General features: G+C 37.3%; 2 long non-coding RNA genes across 4 annotated transcripts in view; both read left to right on the forward strand.

Moving 5' to 3' along the window:
• LOC144293991 (uncharacterized) overlaps positions 1 to 26,319 on the forward strand; it is a 159,273-nt gene that overhangs the window by 2,748 nt on the left and 130,206 nt on the right. The window lies entirely within an intron of this gene.
• LOC144293992 (uncharacterized) lies at positions 1,659 to 11,151 on the forward strand. Its single transcript, XR_013361380.1, has 3 exons — positions 1,659 to 1,708; positions 5,597 to 5,663; positions 10,976 to 11,151. It is a non-coding gene; the product is annotated as an uncharacterized LOC144293992 (long non-coding RNA).

Genomic DNA, 26,319 nt, shown 5'->3' on the forward strand with positions numbered 1-26,319 from the left:
GGTCCTGAGATTGAGTCCCACATAGGTCTCCCTGCAGGGAGCCTGCTTCTCCCTCTGCCTCTCTGTCTCTGCCTTTCTGTGTCTTTCATGAATAAGTAAATAAAATCTTAAAAAAAAAAAAAAAAGGCTTACACATCATTTCTTTTAAATATTTTAAATTCATACACTGCTCCATTTTAGGCAAAAAAAATTTCTCTAAATAAATCAAGATTAATCTCTTCTTGAATAGTACTGGAGACCTCCAGAATTATTCTAACCCTAATTTTTCTATGTGCCACGTTTCTGCATTGGTCATTCTAAGAATTCTCTTTGTGTCATTTTTTCCATAGCAGATTATGTTTTCCATGTTACAAGTGAGGTTTCATTTGCTATATTTCATTTAATTTAGATGTTCCCCAGGGACACAGAGAGATAACAGAAGTCTATTAATCTCATTGGCTGTTGGATATCCTCAAGGTTTAGGACTAGAATGTCTCCCTTTCTTGCCTAGATCTGCTTCTGAGGCCCCCTCATTGACATTCACTGACTCAGTTACTGTCTGCCCATTGCCCAGAGATTTTTATCTCCAGCCTCAGACTCTCTTCTGAACTCCTCTTTATATACCCAATGGTTATTTACATATGCACTGGCTTATTCGATACCTAATTTGTTATCCATAAGTGTTCGAATAAATGAACGAATCAGTTGGATGTTTCTAAATTTCACCGGAGGAGGTGGGGCAAGAGAAAGAACATTCTATGTACTCAAAATCCAGGGCCTAGCTCATCTTCTGACTGAAGTTATATCATTTTTATTTTTATTTTGAGGTTTGTTATTTCCACAGATTCAAAAATGTTTCCCTCCAAAACAGTTTTTCACTGTAGATTTTATGTGCTATGTTTTTCACTATTGAGCCCTTTCTGCTATGAAGTGAAACAAAATCTCATTGTGGCTTTAGATTTGCCTTTCCTCCTGCCATACTTCCAGCATCACTATCCATGGACTCTCTGAATACTTACAGACTCATGATATTTCACAACCTTCCAAATGAGAAATTGCCGTATAGTGAGCATGTAAAGCAATGAGTTGATGTACATAGGATTCACTAGTCTGACTATGCACTCTAATTTCCATATGGAAAATGTACCCTTTATAGATGGTGGCATAGTTTATTGAGAACTTTGATACAGCATCAGCTAGGAGAGACCACACATTAATGAGATTTGGGTGCTGTCTTGTAAGATGTATATGTATGAGGGTTTTTTTTTTTTCTTTCCTAGCTACATGTGGTCTTGAGAACCAAGTAATGTGAGGATGTGCCTGTTATTATTATTTTTAATAAATCAATTGGAAAAACGTGCCTTCTTTCCCTATGACTAGCAGCTGCTGGTTTAGAAATGAAGGCTTTTACCTACAAATTGCTTTCCTTGAATTGTAAGCTGAGACTGCCACTGGGCTGTTTTGGGTTTCTGTGGCCTTTGGGTGAAGAGGTCAAAGTGGGTTTCAGTGTTGGCTTTCACAATTGATGGTGTCAAGGAGATAGGGCTGCCAGTAGACTGTGGAGAAGAAGTGAGTGTGGTACTGGAGTGTTCCCTGTGATGGTCAGAGCCCTCAGAGATAGACCATCTCTCACCAGGTAAGGAACCCAGATCAGCTGACATCATAATAATTTGGAATGAGGACCAGCAGAAAGGAGTCATAAGTAGCAACCATTGCCAAGGGACTAGTGGTAAAAATGAGGATCACAACCCTATGATTTGTACCATACTCCCTTCCTTGCAGTAATTTGTGTATTTACTTAGGCTAACTTTTAAATTCATCTATTAAGTTAATTCTCTCCTTTTCCTATATGTTATTGTGCTGTATACGGTGTGTTGGAAATGGTTAACTATCTCGTTGAGTCCAAAGGAGAATATGGAGACAGGATCATGATAAAACTACAATAATTGATCTCAACTAGATTGGGATGTAGTAAATAATGAGATTTTAACCTTTCTTCCTTTGGGAAGTGTACATTTTTGGAAATAAGGGGTGATTCTGTTGTACCACCTAGTAGCAATGGTTTGGGATGGGAAGTAGTGGAGTGTGGAGGATATCTGTACTTTTTATTTGTTATTCAGCATCCAAACCCATGCTTCTATGTTTGGGATGTCTCCTTTTATGAGTCTTTGTAGGAGGCAGAGTCTATTTCTACTTAGAATCTTTTTCAAGTTTTTATTTAAATTCCATCTAGTTAACACTCAGTTTAGCATTAGTTTCAGGTATAGAATTTAGTGATTTATCACTTACAACATCCAGTGCTCAACACAAGTGCCCTCTTTAACCCCATCACCCATTCAACCCACCTCCCCACCCACATCCCCTCTACTAACCCTTATCTTATTTTCTATGGTTTAGGGTCTGTTTTCTGGTTTGCCTCTCTCTTTTTCCCCCTTATGTTCATCTGTTTTGTTTTTGAAATTCCACATATGAAACTGGACCACTTTCTTATACACAAAAAATAAATTCCAGGGATCCCTGGGTGGCGCAGCGGTTTGGCGCCTGCCTTTGGCCCAGGGCGCGATCCTGGAGACCCGGGATCGAATCCCACGTCGGGCTCCCGGTGCATGGAGCCTGCTTCTCCCTATGCCTGTGTCTCTGCCTCTCTCTCTCTCTCTGTGACTATCATAAATAAATAAAAATTAAAAAAAAAAAGATTTAAAAAATAAATAAATAAATTCCAATGGATGAAAGACCTAAATGTGAAACCATCAAAATCCTAGAGGAGAATATAGGCAGTAACTTTTTTGACATTGGTCATGGCTACTTCTTGCTAGACACATCTTCAGAGGTAAGAGAAACAAAAGCAAAACTATTGGGACTTTATCAAGATAAACAGCTTCTGCACAGCAAAGGAAATAATGAACAAACTAAAAGGCAACCCTTGGAATGGAATGGGAAAAGATATTTGCAAACAACATATATGATAAAGGGTTAGTATTCCAAAATCTATAAATAACTTATCAAACTCAATACCCAAAAAATGACTTATTTTTCCTTAGAATTAAAAAAGGCCTGATGCTCAGTTACACAGCATTCTTGGCAGCTGAAAAGCATTTACCTCACTTAGGCCAATCACATTTGTTTGGTGTACATTCGAGTCTGGTGGTAGAGATGTAAAGCCACTACCACCTGCAAAGAATACATTTTGCAGCCTGAGTAGTTTCCATCTTTAAAGGCTACCATAGTACTTTTAGTGGAAGTAAAAGTGCTATTCCTTCTAGATGGATCTGTGCCAAGGTGTGGCACTGCCTGCCCTCATTTTCTGCTGTTTTCTGAGCTCACTTCCCTGGCCCTCATGACAATTCTGGAAGCTATCTAATATAGTTTTTTCAATAAATTGTTTTTCTGCTTACATCATTCAGGGTCACTTTCTGTTTCTTCCAGCTGAGAAGCCTGTGTTGTGTACTGAGGGTACCCACAAGCAGTGCATGAAAGAAACCTTCTCTGAGAGTTGAACATTCTAAACCCACACGGGTGTGGGATGTAGGTTATGTCTCCAAAGGATCCCTGGGATCCAACTCACTAAAAAACCTCCAGCAAGACTCCCTTAGTTGCGTATAAATACCATCTATAAACAGCTGTTTATCCTCCTTGGTGGAGTGAGGTTAATCCTGTGGTCATCTTGACTACATGATTCACAAGGACTGTCTCAATGTTCTGAATCATAGGAAACCTCAGGTGGTCTGTGAAGGCCCAGGAAATGTTTGTGGTATTTTCATCCTGATGTTGCAATACGGGTATGATCTACAAATTTTGCCTGCTGGCCTCAAAATGCTGAAAAGGCATTAACAAAAAGTTTTTAAAAAACAAATGAGTGAACTAAAGAGGGGGTCAGTAGAAGGAAGTGGGATCCAAAAATATGTGGTTGTTATTTCATTGACAAAGGTAAAAATGATTGAAAGGTGGGTAGGAGTTTTTTGATAGCTTAGAGTGGAAATCAACAAGGAGCTTATTATACAAAAAAGAAGAGAAAAGGCAAGTTTCCAAAACAACAAAAAAAATGGATGAATTTTTTTTTTTTTCTGAGCAGTTTGTGAGATCATTAGCTAATCACAGGGCATAGCTAAAATGGACAATTTAAATTATCTAGTTGCTTATTAGAAAAAGAAAAGGTAGTATGCTTATCTTTTTTTCACTTAATAGGAAAATCATGTGACTATTCAGAATTCTCATGAGTAGGGAAGAACTACCAGAAAAATGTAACCATGGGAGGCAAATCAGATAACAGAGGTGAAAATGAGGAGTGTTTATGATCTGAAGAAGATGAACGAAAGCAATTTTAGATTGAATTGAACCTTGAGGTTACAGAAGTTCTAGCATTGAAAGGAGAATTTTGTAGCATAGCCAAAGAGAAAAGCCCAGAACTTTATATGTAAAGATATATTGTGAAATACTATATAAAGGTATTTTCACCAAAGCAAGACTCTTTTTGGCTGCGGAAATGCAGAAGGTAATTACTATGGATGAGCATAATACTTTATGAGAGTGCTTTATAATACTTTCAAAATCACTTATAAAATAATTTACAGTTTCCAGGATTAAGGTTGTTCTGTGATTCAGTAAGCAAAGTTTTGAAATTTTCCAGGTCTAGATTCAAATCCTGACTCTGTCCCTGTATATTTGCTGGGGCTACCAGAACAAAGTGCCACGGTGGCAAGGTGGCAAACAACAGAAATCTACTTCTCACAGTTCTGGAGGCTGGGAATCTGAGATTTAAGTGTTGGTTGACAGGGTTGGGTCATTCTGAGGGCCATGAGAGAGGTTCTGTTCCAGGCCTTTCTCCTTGGCTTGTAGATGGCTGTGTTCCCCCCATGTCTTCACATCGTCTTCTGTTTGCATGACTGTGTCCAAATTTCCTCTTCTTATTAGGACACCAGTCTGATTGGATTAGGACTCCCATAATGACTTCATTTTAATTGAATTACCTTTTTAAAAACCCTCCCTCTAAATAGCAGTCACATTCTGAGATGGAATTAGGGAGGTAGGACTTTGACATACACATTTTAGAGGAGACACAATTCAGCCTGTAACAGCCACTTACTATCTTACTATGCTTTCTTAGATAAGTCAATTCTTCTGAGACATTTTCCTTATCTTTAAAATGGGGGCAATTGTAAGATGAGAGGTGAAGCACCAACAGCCAAAGCTGGCACATAACAAGAATTAAGGATTTTTTTTAAGTCAACAGATATTATTGCAATTGTTGTGATAAAGTACAGCATGAGCACAGAAAAGGAAACCCTCAAAATTAAAAAATTCCATTACTCCAGCCTGTCAGTGAGTTCAGAAAGATCTCTGTGCTCCACAGAACTCTTCTCTGACCCTCCCAGTCAGGGGTGTCTCTGAACACACATCAGCATCTTTCTCCTCTTTCCTGACCCACACAGTTTGTCAGTATCTCTTACTTAGCCAAGAAAATAGGCAGCTGGCTAGGAAAAAAAAAATCTAGTTTCCTGCTCAGATACTATTTCAGGTGAAAAAAACAAACAAAAAAAAGGAACTAAAAAAGGAGAGTTAGAATATATTAGATTTTTTGGATACCTGCAACCTACTTTTCTAATCGCTTTTAAACCAGCTTTCAGATGGTCTGGCCTGTTGGAGGTGAAGCTGAGAGAAGCCAGCAGAGGGCAGCAAAGTGCCAGGTAATCAGGCCTGTAGAGCCACTCTAAGGTACAGGAGGTGTGGGAGCCATCCTGGCAGGTGGGTGTCCCTCTAGGGTAGTGGTTCACAAATTTTGTTGTATTAGAGCCACCCAGGGAGCTTTAACACATTCTGATATCTCAGTTAAGTCCAGACTGACCAATTAAATCAGAATTTCTGGGGCCTGAAATCAAGCATTGGTATTCTTTGAAGGACTTTAGTTGTCCTAAGGTGTAGCCAAGTGTAGCTAAGTTTCAGAATTACCCATTAGCTTTGGTAGAGCTAAAGAGGTAGAGCTAGAAATTGTACTGAAAGGAATGTTGGGGCATAGGTGCCAGTCCATTAGAAGGCCAAAGGGCCAAATTTGGGATTTGAGAAAAGATGGGGACAGAGATGAGTAAAAACCAGCCAGGGTCATTACTCAGATTATAGTCCTCATCCTAGGGAAGTGGGTTTTGACAGTTTCTAAATTGTGGCCAGATCACAAGGTATTAGTAGTGCTTTGAAGGTAGACATTCAAATACATTGGAATTGTTGGAGTTGCTAATAACGAGATAACATTCAATAGGGTTACTTGATGAAATATGGCAAATGCAAAATGGAAACAGACCAAGTTAATAAGAATACGTTGAAAGAAACAGAGATGAATGTTACCCACCAAACAGGAGAAGGCAGGAAGTAGTAAGAAATTCCTACCCGGAGCCCTACATGAGTGACCAAGGAACCCTCCCTGCTGACTAGGTCCAGGCTCACGTTTGGCATGTAAATCACTTGTATGAAGGAGAAATGTAAAGAAGGTTCAAAGCAGTACTGTGAACCCTGAGGTCTAAAGAAAGTACGAAGGGAAATTGGTAAAGAGTTTTTGTGGGAGGAGAATTTATAGATCATAGAATTAATAGAATACAGAGGGAGGAAAAACCCTGACTTTATTCACATATGTTCTGCTCTTGATATGAGTCAGAATATGGACCAGGGGAGTTTAACATGTATATGAGGAAAGACAATTGTGACAATTACATCTCTTTGTTCAAAGTGTGATTGCTACTTGAGTAGGTAGTTTGAGGTGGAGGTGGTGAGAACCTGTTTGTCAACCACTTGAAGAAAATGATTTTGTGTGTGTGTGTGCATGCTATGACTTAAGTAACATCAGCCTTTTCAAACTGCGTTATCCTAGAATTTTAATAATCAGTTTTGAAATCCTGACAGAACACAAACGTGTTTCCTTAAACAGTGACTCTCAAAATCAGTGTGCATCAGGATTGTCAGAAAACAGCTGGGGGCAACCCCGGGTGGTTCAGCGGTTTAGCTGCTGCCTCTAGCCCAGAGCATGATCCTGGAGACCTGGATGGAGTCCCACATTGGGCTCCCAGCATGGAGCCTGCTTCTCCCTCTGCCTGTGTCTCTGCCTCTCTCTCTGTGTGTCTCTCATGAATAAATAAATAAAATCTTAAAAAAAATAATAAAGAATGCTCACCTTTACTTAGCTCTGTGATTTCAACTTTGTATAGGGAGTCATCTTGGAGAGTGTTAAAAATACTCCACCCCAGAGAGTATGTTATGCTTGACCTGGCAAGTGGTCTGGGCATCAGCATTTTTAAATCCACAGGCGTTCAAATTGGCAGGATTGAGAGCCATGAGCTAGTGCGTCAGCATCCCCCTCTAGTTGGTCTTGTGTCTCTGGATAGTCTCAGAATTTAGGCAGTCAAGACAATTAATAATCCCAGTTGACATTTTGTCAAGTGCTTTGTATGGGTCTGCATAGTTGGAAGCTTTTCATGTGGATTATCTCATTTAAACCTCACAACAAGAAATGTATTATCTGTTACCCCTACAGGAACAGTGTTTAGGGCTTATGGCTCTGCAACAAATTATAAAAATGGTTGAGACTTGGCAAAAATATATTGGTCCAAAACACAAAAGGAAAACTGCAAAAGTGAAATTAATATTAACCATTTTTAAAACGTTTTATTTATTTATTCATGAGAGACACACAGAGAGAGGCAGAGACCTAGGCAGAGGGAGAAGCAGGCTCCCTGCAGGGAGCCTGATGCAGGACTTGATCCCAGGGCTCCAGGATCACGACCTGAGCCAAAGGCAGATGCTCAACCACTGAGCCGCATAGGTACCCCAATATTAACCATTTTTTAGTAAAAGAGTAAAATTCTCTTGAATATTTTTAAAACAATGTCTTGTATTTAATAAGGTGTATAAGTGTCTTCTAAATATGCTTATTATTTTGTAAGGTAGGACTTGTAAAATACCTAGTGCCTATGAATGTCTGCAAATGGCCCTGCTCACCATAACTTGACACAATAGATATTAACTCTATAGATGGGAAATTTGAGGCACAACAGATTTAAATGGCTGATTTAAGTCACACAGTCAAGTAAGGGATAAAAAAAAATAGTTTAAAGCAGAGTCTCTGACTTTGTGAGTCATTGAAATGACATGTATTGTATATATACACACATCTCCCATACACACATGACTTTTGAAAAAATTCCCCAAGGGAGTTGTAAAGAAATTTCTATTTGAGCCTTTTAAATCCCTTTCAGAGAATCTAGGGATCCCTAATCCATTTAGTCTGAGTTCAACAGGGCAGCCACTTAGGGGGTTCCTTGGAGACTGTGTGGGAAAGGCACCCCAGGCATAGACACCACTGCAGTCCTGCATCAGGGCCGCTAATTCATGCATCATGATTAGAGCACAGGTCTCATTAAATATTTCCCGAAAAGAAGAGAAAGTTAAAAAAGTATTCAGAAGACATACTTGGTTCACTTTAAAACCGTATGCTCGGGATCCCTGGGTGGCGCAGCGGTTTGGCGCCTGCCTTTGGCCCAGGGCGCGATCCTGGAGACCCGGGATCGAATCCCACGTCGGGCTCCCGGTGCATGGAGCCTGCTTCTCCCTCTGCCTGTGTCTCTGCCTCTCTGTCTCTCTCTGTGTGACTATCATGAATAAATAAATAAAATCTTAAAAAAAAATAAAAAATAAAACCGTATGCTCTTGTCATTAGGTAGTACTTGATGCCTTTCATTTTAAAATAGAAGTGGGGTGCCTGAGTGGGTCACTCAGTTAAGTGTCTGACTCGTGATCTCAGCGTAGGTCTTGATCTCATAGTCTGAGTTCAAGCTCCATGGTGGGCTCCACACCCAGTGTGGAGCCTGCCTACTTACTTACTTAATAAAAAATAAAGATAGAAATAAATAGAAATAAAAAAGATATGGAGACTGAACCCCAGTGACTGTCCCTCACTGCACCAGTTAATGGTGGAACCAAGGCTGGAGTGCAGACACCAAAATTCCCCAGGACTAGCAGGTATTTTACTGGCATTTTCCACAACCCAAATTTCAGTTAAGAGATGTGTCATGTTTCCACTATAAAGGCCTTTGCAAAATGCCCTGAACTCTTGACTTACTGTCAGAGACTTCCTATGTCTCCACAATAGGTAGAGAGAAGGAGATACTAGGCTGACAGCTTGGCAGACAAATGATTAAAAAATTGTCACACTCTAGCATGGAAGCTGATCAGCTCTTAGAGTTTGGAATTTTTTCTCCTCTCCTGCCATCTGCTGGTGCTTCTGAGACACATTTTCATTCATCTGTCTTTGATCCCAAGTCATTCCTATAATACTTGTTTAGTTGTCGAGGTCATTACTGCTCAAATCATCAAGTCACATTCTTAGGAAATTCAAAAATGTTTATTTGATGTTCAGGACAAAGCTATGACTTATGATTCATTTTTATACCAGAATATTTTATTTCTGCTAAATATTTTGCTCTTCAAATTTGAGCTGATTATGTGACAATGTCAAATCATGTGACTGTGAATATATATACATCTACACTTTAAAGAGAAAGGAAAATAAAGACATGCAATTCTATTACATTGGATATTTACTTAAACATATTAAGCACTAGTTGTCGTGGTATCAAATATTGATGGAAAAAAATGCTGTTTAAAAAATTTCCTTTTGAAATTGTAGGGGCCCTAAGGCAGGCTGCCCCAAGCCATACCACTTAGTCATGAAGATCATTTCAGAGGAAGACAAACCATGAGAGACTCCTAACTCTGAGAAACAAAGGGTTGCGGAAGGGGAGGAGTGTGGGAGGTTGGGGTAACTGGGTGATGGGCACTAGGGGGGCACTTGATGGGATGAGTACTGGGTGTTATATGTTGGCAAATTGAGTTTAAATAAACATTTTTTAAAAAAAGATTATTTCAAGCTAAAATAACGAGGCCCAAAACACTGGGAAGAAACTTTCATCTTCCCCCTAATGGTTTAAAATAATTTAGATAGAGCACCTGCTCCAGAAAATGGTCACCACAAATAACTACAATATAAGGTGAACTTGGTGTGGTAGGCCCAGAGGAATTTAGCAAAGTGTTTGTTAAAATTCCTCTCTGTCCCATTGTTTCTGAATGGCCTTGGCAAACATTTGTTGGCCAATCATATCGTCTTTTTCATCTTCCTGAATTGCTTTCCTTTCTTTTGAAGTAGTAGACTCCTACTCCCTTCTCCTTAGTTTGAGATGACATATAAACCTCAGTTTGCCTGTCTTTGAAATCTCATGTCTGTGTGGTTTCCTGGTAAGTATGTAATTAAATTTGATTTTCTCCTATTAATCTATTTCATGTCAATTTAATTCTTAGACCAGCCAGAAGAATCTTGAAGGGTAGAGTAAAAATTTTCCTTCCCAACAGAATGAATCCTTGACCCTAGCTATTGTTGCTGGATTTCTGGCATTAGGTTGTTGCCACTCTTATACCTGGAGTTAATGAAGATCCATTCGGGTTCACTCACATTGTTAAAAATTAAATCCATTTCTCAAGTTATCTGAGATTTTTTTTGCCCTTCCAACAGTCATGGAGATTTTATATAAAATCCCAGATCTCCAACATCTCTGAGGAAATTAAAAAATCTGGCTAACTTTGGCCTACTCCTGCAGTTGCCAACTTTCTGTAACCTGCTGTATCTATCTATTGGGCTTCCATTTTAGGATTTTGGAGAGGGGTCATCAGTATTCCTCATTAAACTCCAGATTAACAAATGCTTCCCCTCTGGCATCCCAATCAAGTCCACCAAGTAGTAGAGAAAATCTTCATCATAGAAAAATCAAACCCCAAATTATAATGAATGAGTAAAAAGGCTGAAAGAGACTCCAAATCATCATAGCCAATCTTCAAGTGAAACCAACAATTAAAAAAAATAAAGAACAGAAAAATAAAATGCATACTTTGGAAGAATTAACTGAATATTTTTATTTACCAAATGTCAACATGTAATTAATTTGTGTTTTTGCTCGATTCACAGTGGCAACCAATACACACAAGAAGCCTGAACATGATTTGTTTATTAAGGAATATGATGAACATTAAATGCTTGAAAATTAGGTTGAAAATTGTTAGTTGAAAAAATATTTTGAAATATTGATACCACTAGTTAAAAATTTGTTGAAATGCTTGACAATTATTTGTCTGCTAAAATAAAACTAAACATGATTTGTTGATTAAATGACAATACTAAATGCTTGAAAATGATTGGTTTTACCTTATATGTACTATTTTTATCTACTCTAAATTTCCAGCTTGCTCTCTCAGTCCCATTTATATAGATAGAATGAAAAAATGAAATATCTGAAAGTCTTTTGTGAAATTATATTAATTAATTGGTACCAGTATGCTCGTTGTGCTAATGTACAATATACTTTTTGTAATGCCTTATTCCAAAGCTTCTTGTTTCTTAAGGAAAAGATATTTCTTCACATTTACAGCCAGGCTACTATTGTTCTCCTTCTCACTGTAATATAATTTTAGAATGAGAAACACCACATAGAAAAAAAAAAAGAGTGAGAGAGAAAGAAAATTCATTTACCCTATGACACGACTGCAGGAACAGAACATGGGCTTGATTTGCTCAAGATCAGACCTAGGAAAATGAATGAGATGAAGTCCCAGATTTCTGGCCTCTATGTCCTGTACCCTGCCCTTTGTAATTTAAAAGAACTCCAGGCATAATCAACAAATTGCAAATATAAAATGAAATCAACATTTTATAATAGTACTTCCCAAACTGATCAGTTTTCTCATGAAGTCCCTTGAGTGGACACATTTTGCTGTGATTCATAAACTGGTTCAGTGACATAACAGCATTGGCAGGTTAGGAAAATGGCAGAAACACAGCTCCACATGAATTCTCCTCTATAAGGGTGATTACAAAATTGCATACCCTTGATGTCTTTGTCAGTACTCTACCAGATGCAGAAATCCAGATACCTACCTGATAAATTCCCAAAGGGGTTGTAGCCTCTTAGATCACCCAGAGAAGGCACCAGACTGAAAGCATATACTAAGTGGAACATTCTTGAACCCATGGCAAGGAGTCTGGGATGGGGAACTTACGTGGCTCTGAGACCCCAATATGATCCATGGCTTTGCAGACAAAAGATGATACGGTACATGAGGTATTTTTTCAGTTTTTAATTTTTTTTTATTTTAGAATTGTGGGGTTTTTTGTTTGTTTTTTGTCTTTTGGCTGGAACAGTTTCAGGCAAGGATGTTCCAAGTTTTTGGGCTGTGGATGAGATCAAGGACAGTGTAAGCTTCACCAAAGCTTCCTACGCTCGGTTCCTATAGGTATTTTTGACACCATGTTCAGAAATCATGTTTTAAAAAATAAAACACCAAGTCACTTGCCCGCTTTCTAATCAGCTTATTGTTTTTCAGCAGATAACTTTAGCTTTTAGATGTGAATTCAATGTATTTGAGAATATAAAGTAATCCTTTAGAAAATACACATAGCTCAGTCAAGAGTACATTAGCTCATAAAAACTTCTGGCTCTTCAATAAGCACTGAACCAGAGATAGGTATATTCTCAGTGCATGTCACTAAAAATACTCATATAAAACCCCCTCCAGCCATTCAAGTTTAGACCTGTGTACAATATGGCTTTTGTTCAGCAGTTTTATTTTAATCTGAATGTGCAAAGACTTTCAGCAATTGTTCTTTATGGGCCTACATGCCACATAATGTTGACAAGCGAGCATTTTATTGATGCGTAAAAGCCTTTCTCGTCAAACGAGTAGGCATAGCTATCTATTTTTCCTCTTAATATGAATATGAATCTTATGCTTCCTGGTGCAGGTGTTTTGGAGCCCTAGAGAGGGGTGGATTATCTTGTGTCTTCTAGAAAATGTACCCAGTTTGATGCTGTAGCTAACCTTCTGCAGAGTCCCACATTTGTTGCAAGATTACATTCATCCTCATGCCTTTTAATTCCCCACCTCTACCCTCTCCCTTCCTTTTTTATCAAAACCATCTCTTGTTTAGGGACAATTGGGTTTTACTGCCCTAGATCTAGACACACTCAAAGGACTCTGGTGGAGGCCCACTGTGACCAACCAGCATACTAGAGAGGACATGTGTAGGTACTCTAGTTAACAGCCCAGCTCAATACCAGCCAATAGCCAGAATAAACTTCCAGTCCTGTGAGTGTGCCATCTTGGATTTCCAGCTTAATCAAGCCCTAAAGTGACTCCAGTTTCAGCAGTTATCTGACTGCAATCTCAAGTGAGATTTGCTCAACTCAGCATTTTGCCCAGAAAGAATTTTGTAGGGCTCCCAGAGAGAATTTTGGACAGGATAGTTATTAAAAAATTGGAGAAGGACCCAGGGAGAGCTTCTGTTAGTGGTAGGAATATTTGTATCATATAAACCTGTAGTAATCTCAGACATAGCTTTTACATTTCTGTCTTTCTAGATAAAATCAGTGGGACTCTCTCATCCCTCTATCTTTTCTCTCTACCTCTTTTTTCTTCACATGTAATCTCTATCGGTGTGTCTGTTGCCATTTTGTGACAGGTTTGTGTGTGTGTGTGTGTGTTTTGTTTTAGTTTTTTTTTTTTTTTAAAGAGGCCTCACTCTCACTGAATTGTCATGTGAATGTTTGCAGTTTCTCTCTCTGTCCCTGAACAACCTTGGAACTGATGCCATTTTTTCTCTCTGCAATTCTCTTTCGTTTGCCTTCTTTGCTGAGTTCAAATCTATCCCATTTCTTCTTGCTGTTCAGTGATCTTTTTTCTTCTCCTAATTCTTTGCCAAGCTTATTTTTCTTTCTTCTAAATGCTACCAGTCCCCATCCACCCCCTGGTATAAGCTACATTATAAGCAATTATGGACATTTTCTTTAGAACAAATTTACAGAATGATAATTATGGAGAAAATCTGAGAAAAGGGAAAGAACTTACAGTTATTTAGTCTGGAGAAAGTATTGTTTAGAGAGTTTCACATATGTGAACTAGAAAAGCAATAGAATTTAGTTATGTAATGAGAGGATGTGGCTAAGCGTGGATAAGACATGGGAGGTGATTAATCCCACCAGGAAGGCTTCTTCAGGTTCCCTACAGTTGGATGGAAGTCTTCTCTTTGTTCTTCATATGTCTTATAATGTGTCTTGTTTATCCTCACTTTGGAAATCTCAATTTAAAGTTACTGTGTCTACAGTAGGCCTTCTTCCTTAAAAAAAAAAAAATCTTTGCAATCTGTTTCCCTCATAGCACTGATTGCAATTTTGTAAGCACTGCAATTTAAAAACTTCTGTGGTTTCATAATTACTGTTGTTTATTTGGTTACTTATGGGCTTTCTCTCCCACTGGAATGCAAGCTCCTTGCAGAGGTGGGACACCTCTGCTATCATTGATGCTGATTCACACACATCAAGGATAGTATCAGGCATACATAGTAGGTGCTCAATGAAGATTCATCAACCAAACGTTAAACCATTGTAACATCCTCAAAGCTGCAGTAATGGTACATGCTATTGCTGCAGAAATTGAAGGTATAATAATGCCAGACCACTAGAGTTATATCGCTGGTATTATTTAGATAAACATGGAAAAGATTATCGTAGGTAAGTTTATCAAGAATACAGAGCTTGGCTATGATGATTTCCCCTACTGGGTTTCTTCTTTCTCATTTATAGACACACTAGAAATATTGGAAATTTAATAAAGATAACTTTTTAAAATATAGATAACTCTCAAAGCCTTCCTTCTTGCCCCCACAAAAAGCCTTTATGATCCCGAGAAATGGATTGAGTTTGCATGTATTTGGGTGTATTTAGGATGTCATGATAGGCAGGGGGCGGCAAGGAGTTGGGAGGAACAATTTTTAGATGATGCAACTTTCTAGCATCCATCATTTACCACACATTGAATACTAACCTCTCTGTCGATGCATATTATCATATTGAGGAAGTGATTTGGGTTTCAAAAGGAGGAAGGGTGAATGTTTTAAGCAAGTGTGCCTGACTCCATTTTTTACTCCGATTTTACCGGAAGTGGGATCAATGCCATGTGAATGGATTCCAAAAATGCAAAACTATGGAGTGGAGAGAGCAGGAGAATAAATGACCTGGAGGCTGTCAGTCTGGAGTTCATTTGCTCTTGTGCCACCCACCAAATCAGTGACCTCATTCAACCATTATAAGGCTCATGTTTTTTACCTTTATTTTTTAAATTAATTTTTAAAAATAACACATCTTAATTGAAAGGTTTTTTGGTGCAAAATACCACCACACTGTATGAAGCTGATATATGCCATTTGCCTGATGAATAACCCAAGAAATCCTGAAATCCTAAGATTCTGTGATTATTATGAACCAAATACAAGCATTTACCCTAAAGTTTTACATACAGCTTGTTATTTCCCTTAAATTAGTAAGCTATGGATAGCATGAAATATAAGGATAGATGAACTCCCCAATTATTTTATTCCCTTTTTACTTTCATTTGAGGTGTAGTTTACATGCAATAAAAGTGCACAGATCTTAGGTTTATAGCTTGATGAATTATTTTCTAATGTGTAAATCCAGGTAACCACGACACATATCAAAATAATTTCCTGCACCACAGATGGCTCCCTCAAGCCCCTCTCAGTCAATACTTCCCTCCAAAAATAACCACTATTGAGGTGCCTGGGGGGCTCAGTCTGTTAAATATCTAACTCTTAATTTCAGCTCAGGTCATGATCTCAGGGGGTTGTGAGATTGAGCCCTGTGTTGGGCTCCACTCTTATTGTGGAGTCTGCTTAAGATTCTCTTTATCCTCTCCCTCAGCCCCTCCCTACTCAAACTCTCTAAAAAAATAGAAAAGAAAAAGCACATCTACTCCACTGAAATATTTTATTGGATTTTAAATTTCACATAAATGGAATAATACTGTCTGTTTCATCATAACATATCTATGAAATTTATCCATGTTTTTATATGATTAATGACATTATTTTAAAGAGCAGTCTTGAACTCATCAAGGAAAGAGTCATTTTCAGAAATACAAATTATTCTCATCCTCTCTCAAAATTATTTATCCATTTAGTTTTCCCCAAATATATGCTACATGAATTCACTGTCCTTCATGTCCTCTCTGAATAATCTAATTCTTTCTTTACATCTGTGCTCCACTCCTCTTCATTTCTGCCATTTGGATAACCTGCCCATCATATCTAATTACGTAATCGAAGTCTGACTCCATTTTTTGGAGTGCTATCAGATAAACAGTGATGCTTCAGATTTTAGCAGTCAAGCATAAAAGATACAGTGGACTGATATTTTCACAAGTCCAGTGGCCAGGGCTTCCTGGTATCTCAAGGGTGATTCATTTATTTCTGCATTGCTGGTTTCATCATTCAGTTTGGTTTATCTAGGAGGAACAGTGTATTAAACATACCTCAGGATCAGATTTTGGAGTATTTTTACTTTAATTACTTACAATTAAGTAATTGTAAGAAGAAAGGTATGAGAAAGCCAAAAATACAGGATAACTAAATTTAACTGCTTTATAACATATTGAACGTGACCCTTATTATATTAAAGACCTGGCACTAATCTGGGCCTGGGTATTGGGCTTGATGTTATTAATTATTCAAATTATACTACCAGTTATTTCTATACTAAGCAAGACCTTTCTGATTATATATTAGCAGCTTACAAGTTTTACATTGACAAATATACAGCTCATTGCAAATTAATGTATCAGTATGGCAATTGTAAATAATAATCTTTCAGAGCCTTGCCAAGTTGAGTCCATATCCTTGGTCAGCACAAACCTTGTTGCACTGGAGTTTCCAAGTCTGGTAGGCTGAAGGTCTATCACCAAGATAAAGGTGTGCAGTTAACTTTTTTCCAGGTAACATTTTGAGGATGCTGTGCTGCATTGCCTATCAGAACTGAAAGATTTATTCACCCAGCTGTTGGGGGCAGAGGGATTGTCTGCTGTTACTTTTCTTTCTTTTGGAATTGTCTCTGCTGAGGAGTCAACTTGTCTAAGACCTTGTTCTTTCCTAGGGCAGCTCACATGCAGTGACTGGCCATTGTAGAACAATGTTGTCTTGTCCTATTTGGGGGTAGCTCTGAAGAGCCATCTATTTACAGAGTTCCCCATGGAGTCAGCTGTGGGCTTTCTTGAGACTGCATCACAGCTCAGTTTCTCTGGCACAATCCTTCTTCTTCTGCTTTCCATACTTGTTGATCCCAAGAGCACTTCCTAACAAATGTCTTATATACCATATCAGATCTATTTCTGGAGAATTTTAAACTTCAACTCATCCCTTCTACAATGGACTGAATTGTGTTTCCTCCAAAATTCATCTGTTGAAGCCCTAACCTTCAATGTGACTATAGTTGGAGATAGGGCTTTTAGCAAATATTGTGGTTAAATGAGGTCACAAGAGTGGGATCCCAATGCTATATGATTTGACCTTCTAAGAAGAGGAAGAGAGAGAGAGAGAGAAATCCCAAGAAAGGCCATAAGTATCAACAAAAAAGCAGCTATCTACAATCTAGAATAAGGGTTCTTGCCAGAACCCAACCATGCTGGCGCCCTGATCTCACACTTTCAGTCTCCAGAATTGTAAGAAAATAAATTTCTGTTGTTCAAGACCCCCTAGTGCATGGTATTTTGTTACAGTAGTCCAAGCTAACAAATATACCCTCTGTCTGATTTCACGTCTTCTAACTTTGAGAGCAATTAAAAATCATGTTCTTAGAGCTTTGTTACTTGTTAATAAGCAAGCTATTTATTGAAACTTAATATACATACAGAAAAGCACACAAATCATTAGAATACACTTCAATGATTTTTTTTAAAAAGGAACACAGCCATAAAACTAGCACATAGACCAAGAGATACATCATTCTTTCATTCCTAATATTGGTAATTTGTATTCTCCTTATTCCTAGGTAGTGGCTTATTAATTTTTTTTCATTTCTTAGAAGAACCAAGTCTTGACTCTGTTAATTTGTCCTGTTGTCTCTTTTTTATTTCATTTAATTATACTATTTTCTTTACCATTTTCTTCTACTTTAGGTATACTTCACTCTTCTTTTTTTGTAGCTCCTTAAGGTAGAACTTCACAGCATTGATTTTAGATTTAAAATAAACATTCATGGGGATCCCTGGGTGGCTCAGGGGCTCAGCACCTGCCTTTGGCCCGTGGCGTGGTCCTGGAGTCCCAAGATCGAGTTCCGTGTCAGGCTCCTGGCATGGATCCTGCTTCTCCCTCTGCCTGTCTCTCTCTCTCTGTCTATCATGAATAAATAAACAAAATTTAAAATAATAAAATAAAATAAATAATACAATACAATAAATAAAATAAAAATAATAAAATAAAATAAAATAAATAAACATTCATAGGGATCCCTGGGTGGCTCAGCAGTTCAGCGTCTGCCTTTGGCCCAGGGCGTGGTTCTGTAGTCCCGCAATCGAGTCCTGCATCGGGCTCCCTGCGTGGAACCTACTTCTCACTCTGCCTGTATCTCTGCCTCTCTCTCTCTCTCTCTCCCTGTGTGTTTCTCATGAATAAATAAGTAAAATATTTTAAAAATAAAAATAAAAAAATAAACATTCACTGGGGTGCCTGGGTGGCTCAGTTAGTTGAGCATACAAATCTTGATTTCAGCTCAAGTCATGATCTCAGGGTGGTGGGATCATGCCCCGTGTAGGGCTCTGCACTCAGTGTGGAGTCTGCATGTCCGTTTATCTCTGCTTCTCCCCATCCCCCTACCCCCCCCAAGTAAATAAATACAATCTTTAAAAAAATAAGCATTGACTGCTATAAATTTCCCTCTAAGCACCGAAATGCATTCCTCTTATTTGATATGTATTATTTTAATTATATCCAATTTGAAGTATTTCTAATTTCCCTCATATTTTTTGACCCAAGAATTATTTAGAAATATGTGGTCTAGGGATCCCTGGGTGGCGCAGCGGTTTGGCGCCTGCCTTTGGCCCAGGGCGTGATCCTGGAGACCCGGGATCGAATCCCACGTCGGGCTCCCGGTGCATGGAGCCTGCTTCTCCCTCTGCCTGTGTCTGCCTCTTTCTCTCTCTCTGTGTGACTATCATAAAAAAAAAAAAAAAAAAAATGTGGTCTAGTTTTCAAATATTTGGAATTTTTGTATATATCTTGTTATTCATTTCTAGTTTATTATTTGTTTTAACTTTAGCAGTTTGTTACTTTGTCAGAAAACACAATCATTATGATTTTGGTCTTCTGAAATTCATTGAGATATTTTAGTAGTATAGAAGGTGATCAATCTCACTAAATATATCATGTATATTTTGTGGATTCTACAATTTTTGGATGTGGTGTTTTATCAATACCAATTAGGACAAAGTGGTTAGCAGAGTTTTTCAGATCTTCTCTCTTTTTTTCTAATATTTTTATCTGGTTCTATTAATTTTTGAGAGGGGTATTATAATCTCATGACAATAGAATTGTCTATTTCTCACTTTTATTCTGTCAGTTTTTCTTCATGGATTTTAAAACAGTTCTGTTGGGAATGTACATACTTAGGATTGTTATGTCTTTCTTATTAATAACACTTTTACCATTATTTCTCTTCTTTGTCATGAAGTTTTATTTATCTGATATTAACACAATCACTTTACTTTCTTAAGCTTACTGTATTTGTGGTATTTGTTTTTCTATCTTTTTTACTTTTTACCTGTTTTAAGAAGGGTACATAACTGGTTTTGCTATTTAAATTTATTTGAATTTTCTCTCTTTAAATGTTTATTCTGTTAATATATTAAGCTAATTATTAACATGGCTAAATTTAAGTCTGCTAACTTATAACAAAATTTTTATCTTCTCTACTTTTTGTTTCTATTTCTCCTTTTGTGTTTTCATTTACATTCATTGAATATTTTTATAACTTCCTTTTAATTTAGTCATTGATTTTAACTATAGCTATCTGAATTTTATTTTATTGGTTGTTCTTAGGATTATATACCCATCTTTAACTTGTCACAATTTTGGGTTGATATTGTACCAGTTTATGTGAAATTCTAAAAACCTTATAATCATTTATATCCATTTACTTTCCCCCCATTAGTTATGGTATGATTTGTATGTATCACATCAGATTATGCCAAAATCCCACTATAGAGATAGAGATGTTTTTAAACTGTCATATGCATTTATTGTGTATTTATCTAGTTATTAAGAGGGCATTGTTTTTGTAATCAGTCATACGTTTACTACTTACAGTGCTCTTCATTCTTTTCTGAAAATCTACATTTGTATTTGGTATCATTTGCATTCTGCCTGAAGAACTTTCACTAGATTTGCTAGTGAAAAAGCTTAGTTTTCTTTCATTTGGAGATATCTTTAGTTTACATTCATTCTTGAAGGATATTTTTGCTGGATATAGGGTTCTGGATTGACAGTTTATATATTCTTCTAGAGCTTAAAGAGTTTATTCCACTCTTTTCTGACTTCAGTTGTTTCTGATAAAAAGGCAACAATATTTTGAATTGTTCTTTGTATGTAATGCCACTTTTCTCTGGCTAGTTTTAAGATTTTCTCTTTACCTTTAGAATTTGACAGTTTGACCAAGATGTACTCTGGTGGGTTTTTTGTTTTTGTTTTTGTTTTTTGTTTACCTTTTGTATTCTTCTTGTTTGACCTTGCTAAACTTCTTGAATTTATATGTTTATGTGTTTCACCAAATTTGGAAATATGTTGGCTATCTTTCTTCAATTATACTTTTTTCTGCTTTAATTTTCTGTTCTCTAGGGTCCAACTATAAGAAACTACATATTTGATGTGTAGTCTTGAAATGTAATTTAAAAAAAAATTGTTCCTCTAATATTACTTAAAATGCTGACATTTGAGTCAGTATACAATTAATTTATTTTTTCAAAGAGTTAATGTTCTTAAGCATTGTAAACTGAGTGACTATAATATCTATTTTTATGCATATTGGTAATTCTTTTAACGGGGTTTCCTGTCTTCTTCACAAATAATTATCTTACCTTTGGGCATTTTCCATGTGATTATAAGATTTTCAGTTCTTCCGGGAATCCTCATATATAGGCAGATGTGTTAGCAAAAGTCATTACCAGGAGATTAAACAGGTGTAATCTGAAACCAGTAGCAGATTTTGATGACACTTTTGTTGTTTAACTCACTCATAAAACTGGTGAAAGCTGCTCAGACTAGAGGAAATTCTACTGTTATTTGTTTAGGGAGGTGGGGCATCTGATAGTTCATCTCTTCTTCATAAGGTAATGCTATCCTATTTCAGTGTAATATTTTCATTTCTGGTCAAGGTTAAATAAATCAACAGCTGACTGCAGTACCATTAGGTTTATGGTGATATTAAACCAAATGAACACAGAAAGATTCATAGAATTTTGGAACTGTTAGGCATTCTGCATTATCCTACTGCTTGAGTATCAAACCATGAAGAAATATATGGACCTAACTAATTTTATTAATTTTTTTAGAGGAAATTTCATTTATCAGTATTTTTTAGGATGTTTTTCTCAGTATTTAACAGGATGTCTCCAGCTGCTGTATATAGGTATACATAAAATCTATTTTGCTCCAAAGATGACAAATAACAGCTTTTGATGATGTGGGAAAGATGTATGTTTACAATTTACCATAGGTTTTATTTTTAAATAAGCAGTTTCCTAGGGAAAAAATTAATACTGGTACAAATCATCAAGAAATAAAACTGCCGTATTGCAAAATACTGATGATTGGAACTTCAGAATAATCAGTACCATAAGGTATGCACTGTAATTTGGGAATGCACAGTTGCCTCCATAATTGGACAGTATGCCCCTTCCTTTTTGGTCATAGCCTCTCCTGAGACCAAAGCAGAGGCTAGACCCAGAGAGACAAAAAGGAGGAAAATATGGTTAATATTATACTCCTATGACATCAGATCTACAACTCCATCCGGCAGTGGAGGAATTAGGCGAAGAAGGAAAGGAGCAAGTAATTAGGATTGGATTTCTGACCTATTTCTGATTCCTTTGTAATATTTGAAGGTAGGATAGAGTTGAAATAGCTTAAGAAATAGGCAATAACAGGAGAGCCTGGGTGGCTCAGTCAGTTAAGCAGCTGCCTTCAGCTCAGGTCATGACTGGGTCCTGGGACTGAACCCAGCATAGTTGTTCTCATCTCTCAGCAGGCAATCAGCTTCTCCCTCTCCCTTTCCCCCTCCTCCTGCTTGTGGTCTCTCTCTCTTTCTCAAATAAATAAATAAATAAAATACTTAAAAAAATAAAGAAATAGGCAATAACATACTGCTTTAATATATATAGTAATTTGGGGGTGATTTTTCACCAAATAATTTATATTTACTGTTTCTTAATTACTACACACTATTGATCACTTTTACCATATGAGCATATTAAAATGGTGAGTACACCTTAAATTACTGGATATGACTTTACATTTATATAAAATCCATCAAAGCACACTTTGACTCATATTTTGCAACCATGATTTTGTATACTCTACATCTTTTAACTCTTATTATGCTATTTGAGAATTAGCTGTGCTACTTTTGGTCCGTTCTCACCAAATCGTAGAGAATTATTAACCATCACCTTGTTACAAAGACATAGTAACTATGGTCCCTCACTCATAGGGTTTGCAATCCAGTTGAATAGACAGATAAAGTAGAGTATTCTATACATCATATACAAGAATCATTTGTTTTATTAGTTTTGATTCTAAGGAACTCCAACCAAGGATAGGCTCTTGTACCTTTAATATTCTACGTGGTCTAGGGCAGGGTTTCTTAACCTCTACACTATTTATCTTTTGGATCAGGTAATTCTTTGTTGGGGGTTGATGTTCTGTGAAGGATGTTTAATAGCAGCCCTGTCTTCTACCCAGTAGATGCCAACAGAACCCATCCCCCTTTGTGACAACAAAAAAATGTTTATAGATATCCTTTGTGGGGCAACATTGACAGATATCCTCTGGAGCCAATACTGGTCCTAGTTGAGATTTACTTCTCTAGGGCCTCAGCAACTATCAGAAAATACTTTGAATTATAACCATATGTCAAGATAAAACAAGTGTTTTCAATCCAAAGGCAAGCAATGGCAGCATTCTTTTGAATAAGAGGACATATCATATGTTTAAGTTTCTGAAGTCAAATGATAATAACCCTTTCAAGAAACCATTTTATTGGACTTTCAATGAAATAAATACCGTATCATTAATAGTGAACAGCAAAAAGATCTTTCACCTGCCTGTACCCACAGGTATCTGTTTCAGTTTGGCAAACACTTTTGCTGTTCCTCCAAAAGTTTTGGATTATTCACTCAGAAGTTTGAGCCCTCTAATTCAATCCAATCCTGTCCTATTAAGGCCAAGCTCTATTGCCAGATGAATGTTGCCAGATTGGTAACATTCCAAAAGCCCTTTCTAGTTCTAATGAAATTGTATGAACTTTTAAAAGAATAACAAGTTGAATGCGGCTATCACAAGAGAAGAATTTTATGGAATAAACACAGAAGAGACATTTCCAATGTTCAGAAGTCATCAGCAAAAGGGAGAACAAATAATTGGTAGGGGAGAATGGAACTATATATAAGTGGTATTTCTTGGTATTTAAAGAGGCTTAAATTCCACCATCATCATCTAACTGCATCAGTATCATTTAAATAAAATTGCTCATATATAATCAGGGCCAGAAGCTGTCTTTGGAGGCTCTAGCTTTCCACTTTTCATGTTTTTTCCTGAATTTTCAATGATACCCCATGGTCTCAAGCAATCTTCTACAACCAATGAGTCAAAAGATCTTTTTAGATCCTTATTTAACCTTTCATTTGCATCAAAGAGACAGCACATGCTACTAAGGTATTTGTATGAAGCCAAAGTCAAAGTTTCTGCACTCAATTCTACCAATGGAGGAGGAGTACAGGGGTGGTGGAGTCTTCCCACACCAACAAGCTGTTCTCAGACACCAGCAGAGTTTAAAATTCGACTTAATTCTGACACTATCTACCCAGAGATAGCGTCAGATTCCACAGGTTAGGGACTCACCTCCTACCCGCAAAGACAGGCCATTCAAAGGCCCAGGTTGTCGGAAGCCCAGGTTGTCACCTGTGCTTCTGACTAATCCATTATAGACTAGAAGTTCCAATGACCACATCCTTAGGTTTGATTAATTTGCTACAGTAGCACACAGAACTCAGAGAAATACTTAATTTTCTAGGTTAATAGTTTATTTTTATTATTATTTTGTGTATTTTTTATTGGAATTCGATTTGCCAACATATAGCATAACAGTGCTCATCCTGTCAAGTGCCCCCCTCAGTGCCCGTCACTGAGTCACCCCATCCCCCCGCCCACCTCCCATTCCACTAACCCTTGTTCCTTTCCCAGAGTTAGAGGTCTCTCATGTTCTGTCACCCTCTCTGATTTTTGCCACTCATTTTCTCTCCTTTTCCTTTTAATCCCTTTACTATTTTTTATATTCCCTGAATGAGTGAAACCATATAATGATTGTCCTTCTCTGACTGACTTACTTCACTCAGCATAATACCCTCCAGTTCCAACCATGTCGAAGCAAATGGTGGGTATTCATCCTTTCTGATGGCTGAGTAATATTCCATTGTATATATAGACCACATCTTCTTTATCCATTCTTCTTTTGATGGACACCAAGGCTCCTTGGTTTTGCTATTGTGGACATTGCTGCTACGAACCTTGGGGTGCAGGTGCCCTACCATTTCCCTGCATCTGTATCTTTGGGGTAAATCCCCAGCAGTGCAATTGCTGGGTCATAGGGTAGTTCTATTTTTAACTCTTTGAGGAACCTCCACACAGTTTTCCAGAGTGGCTGCACCAGTTCACATTCCCGCCAACTTGCAAGAGGGCTCCCCTTTCTCCACATCTTCTCCATTTGTTGTTTCCTGTCTTGTTAATTTTCACCATTCTCACTGGTGTGAGGTGGTATCTCATTGTTGTTTTGATGTGTATTTCCCTGATGGAGAGTGATGCAGAGCATTTTCTCATGTGTTTGTTGGCCATGTGTATGTCTTCTTTGGAGAAATTTCTGTTCATGTCTTTTGCCCATTTCATGATTGGATTATTGGTTTCTTTGCTGTTAGTTTAATAAGTTCTTTATAGATCTTGGATACTAGCCCTTTATCTGATGTCATTTGCAAATATCTTCTCCCATTCTGTAGGTTGTCTTTTAGTTTTGTTGACTGTTTCTTTTGCTGTGCAGAAACTTTTTATCTTGATTAAGTCCTAATAGTTCATTTTTGCTTTTGTTTCTCTTGCCTTCATAGATATATCTTGCAAGAAGTTGCTGTGGCCAAGTTCAAAAACTGTGTTTTTGTGTGGCCTGTGTTTTCTAGGATTTTGATGAATTCTTGTCTCACATTTAGATATTTCATCCATTTTGAGTTTATCTTTGTGTATGGTGTAAGAGAATGGTCTAGTTTCATTCTTCTGGACATGGTTGTCCAATTTTCCCAGCACCATTTATTGAAGAGACTGTCCTTGTTCCAGTGGATAGTCTTTCCTGCTTTGTCAAATATTAGTTGACCATAGAGTTGACAGCACACTTCTGGGTTCTCTATTCTGTTCCATTGATCTATGTGTCTGTTTTTGTGCCAGTACCACACTGTCTTGACGACCACAGCTTTGTAGTACAACTTGAAATCTGGCATTGTGATGCCCCAGCTCTGGTTTTCTTTTTCAATATTCCCCTGGCTATTCGGGGTCTTTTCTGATTCCACACAAATCTTAAGATGATTTGTTCCAACTCTCTAAAGAAAGTCCATGGTATTTTGATAGGATTGCATTAAATGTGTAAATTGCCCTGGGTAGCATTGACATTTTCACAATATTAATTCTTCCAATCCATGAGCATGGAATATTTTTCCATGTCTTTCTGTCTTCCTTAATTTCTTTCAGAAGTGTTCTGTAGTTTTTAGGGTAGAGATCCTTTATCTCTTTGGTTAGGTTTATTCCTAGGTATCTTATGCTTTTGGGTGCAATTGTAAATGGGATTGACTCCTTAATTTCTCTTTCTTCAGTCTCATTGTTAGTGTATAGAAATGCCATTGATTTCTGGGCATTGATTTTGTATCCTGCCACACTGCCGAATTTCTGTATGAGTTCTAGCAATCCTGGGGTGGAGTCTTTTGGGTTTTCTATGTACAGTATCATGTCATCGGCGAAGAGGGAGAGTTTGACTTCTTCTTTGCCAATTAGAATGCCTTTTATTTTTTTTATTTTATTTTATTTTATTTTATTTTATTTTATTTTTTTATTTTATTTTATTATTTTATTATTTTTGGTGCCTGATTGCTGAGGCTAGGACTTCTAGTACT

This window comes from Canis aureus, chromosome 22 (assembly GCF_053574225.1).
Source record: "Canis aureus isolate CA01 chromosome 22, VMU_Caureus_v.1.0, whole genome shotgun sequence".
Classification (NCBI taxonomy): Eukaryota; Metazoa; Chordata; class Mammalia; order Carnivora; family Canidae; genus Canis; species Canis aureus.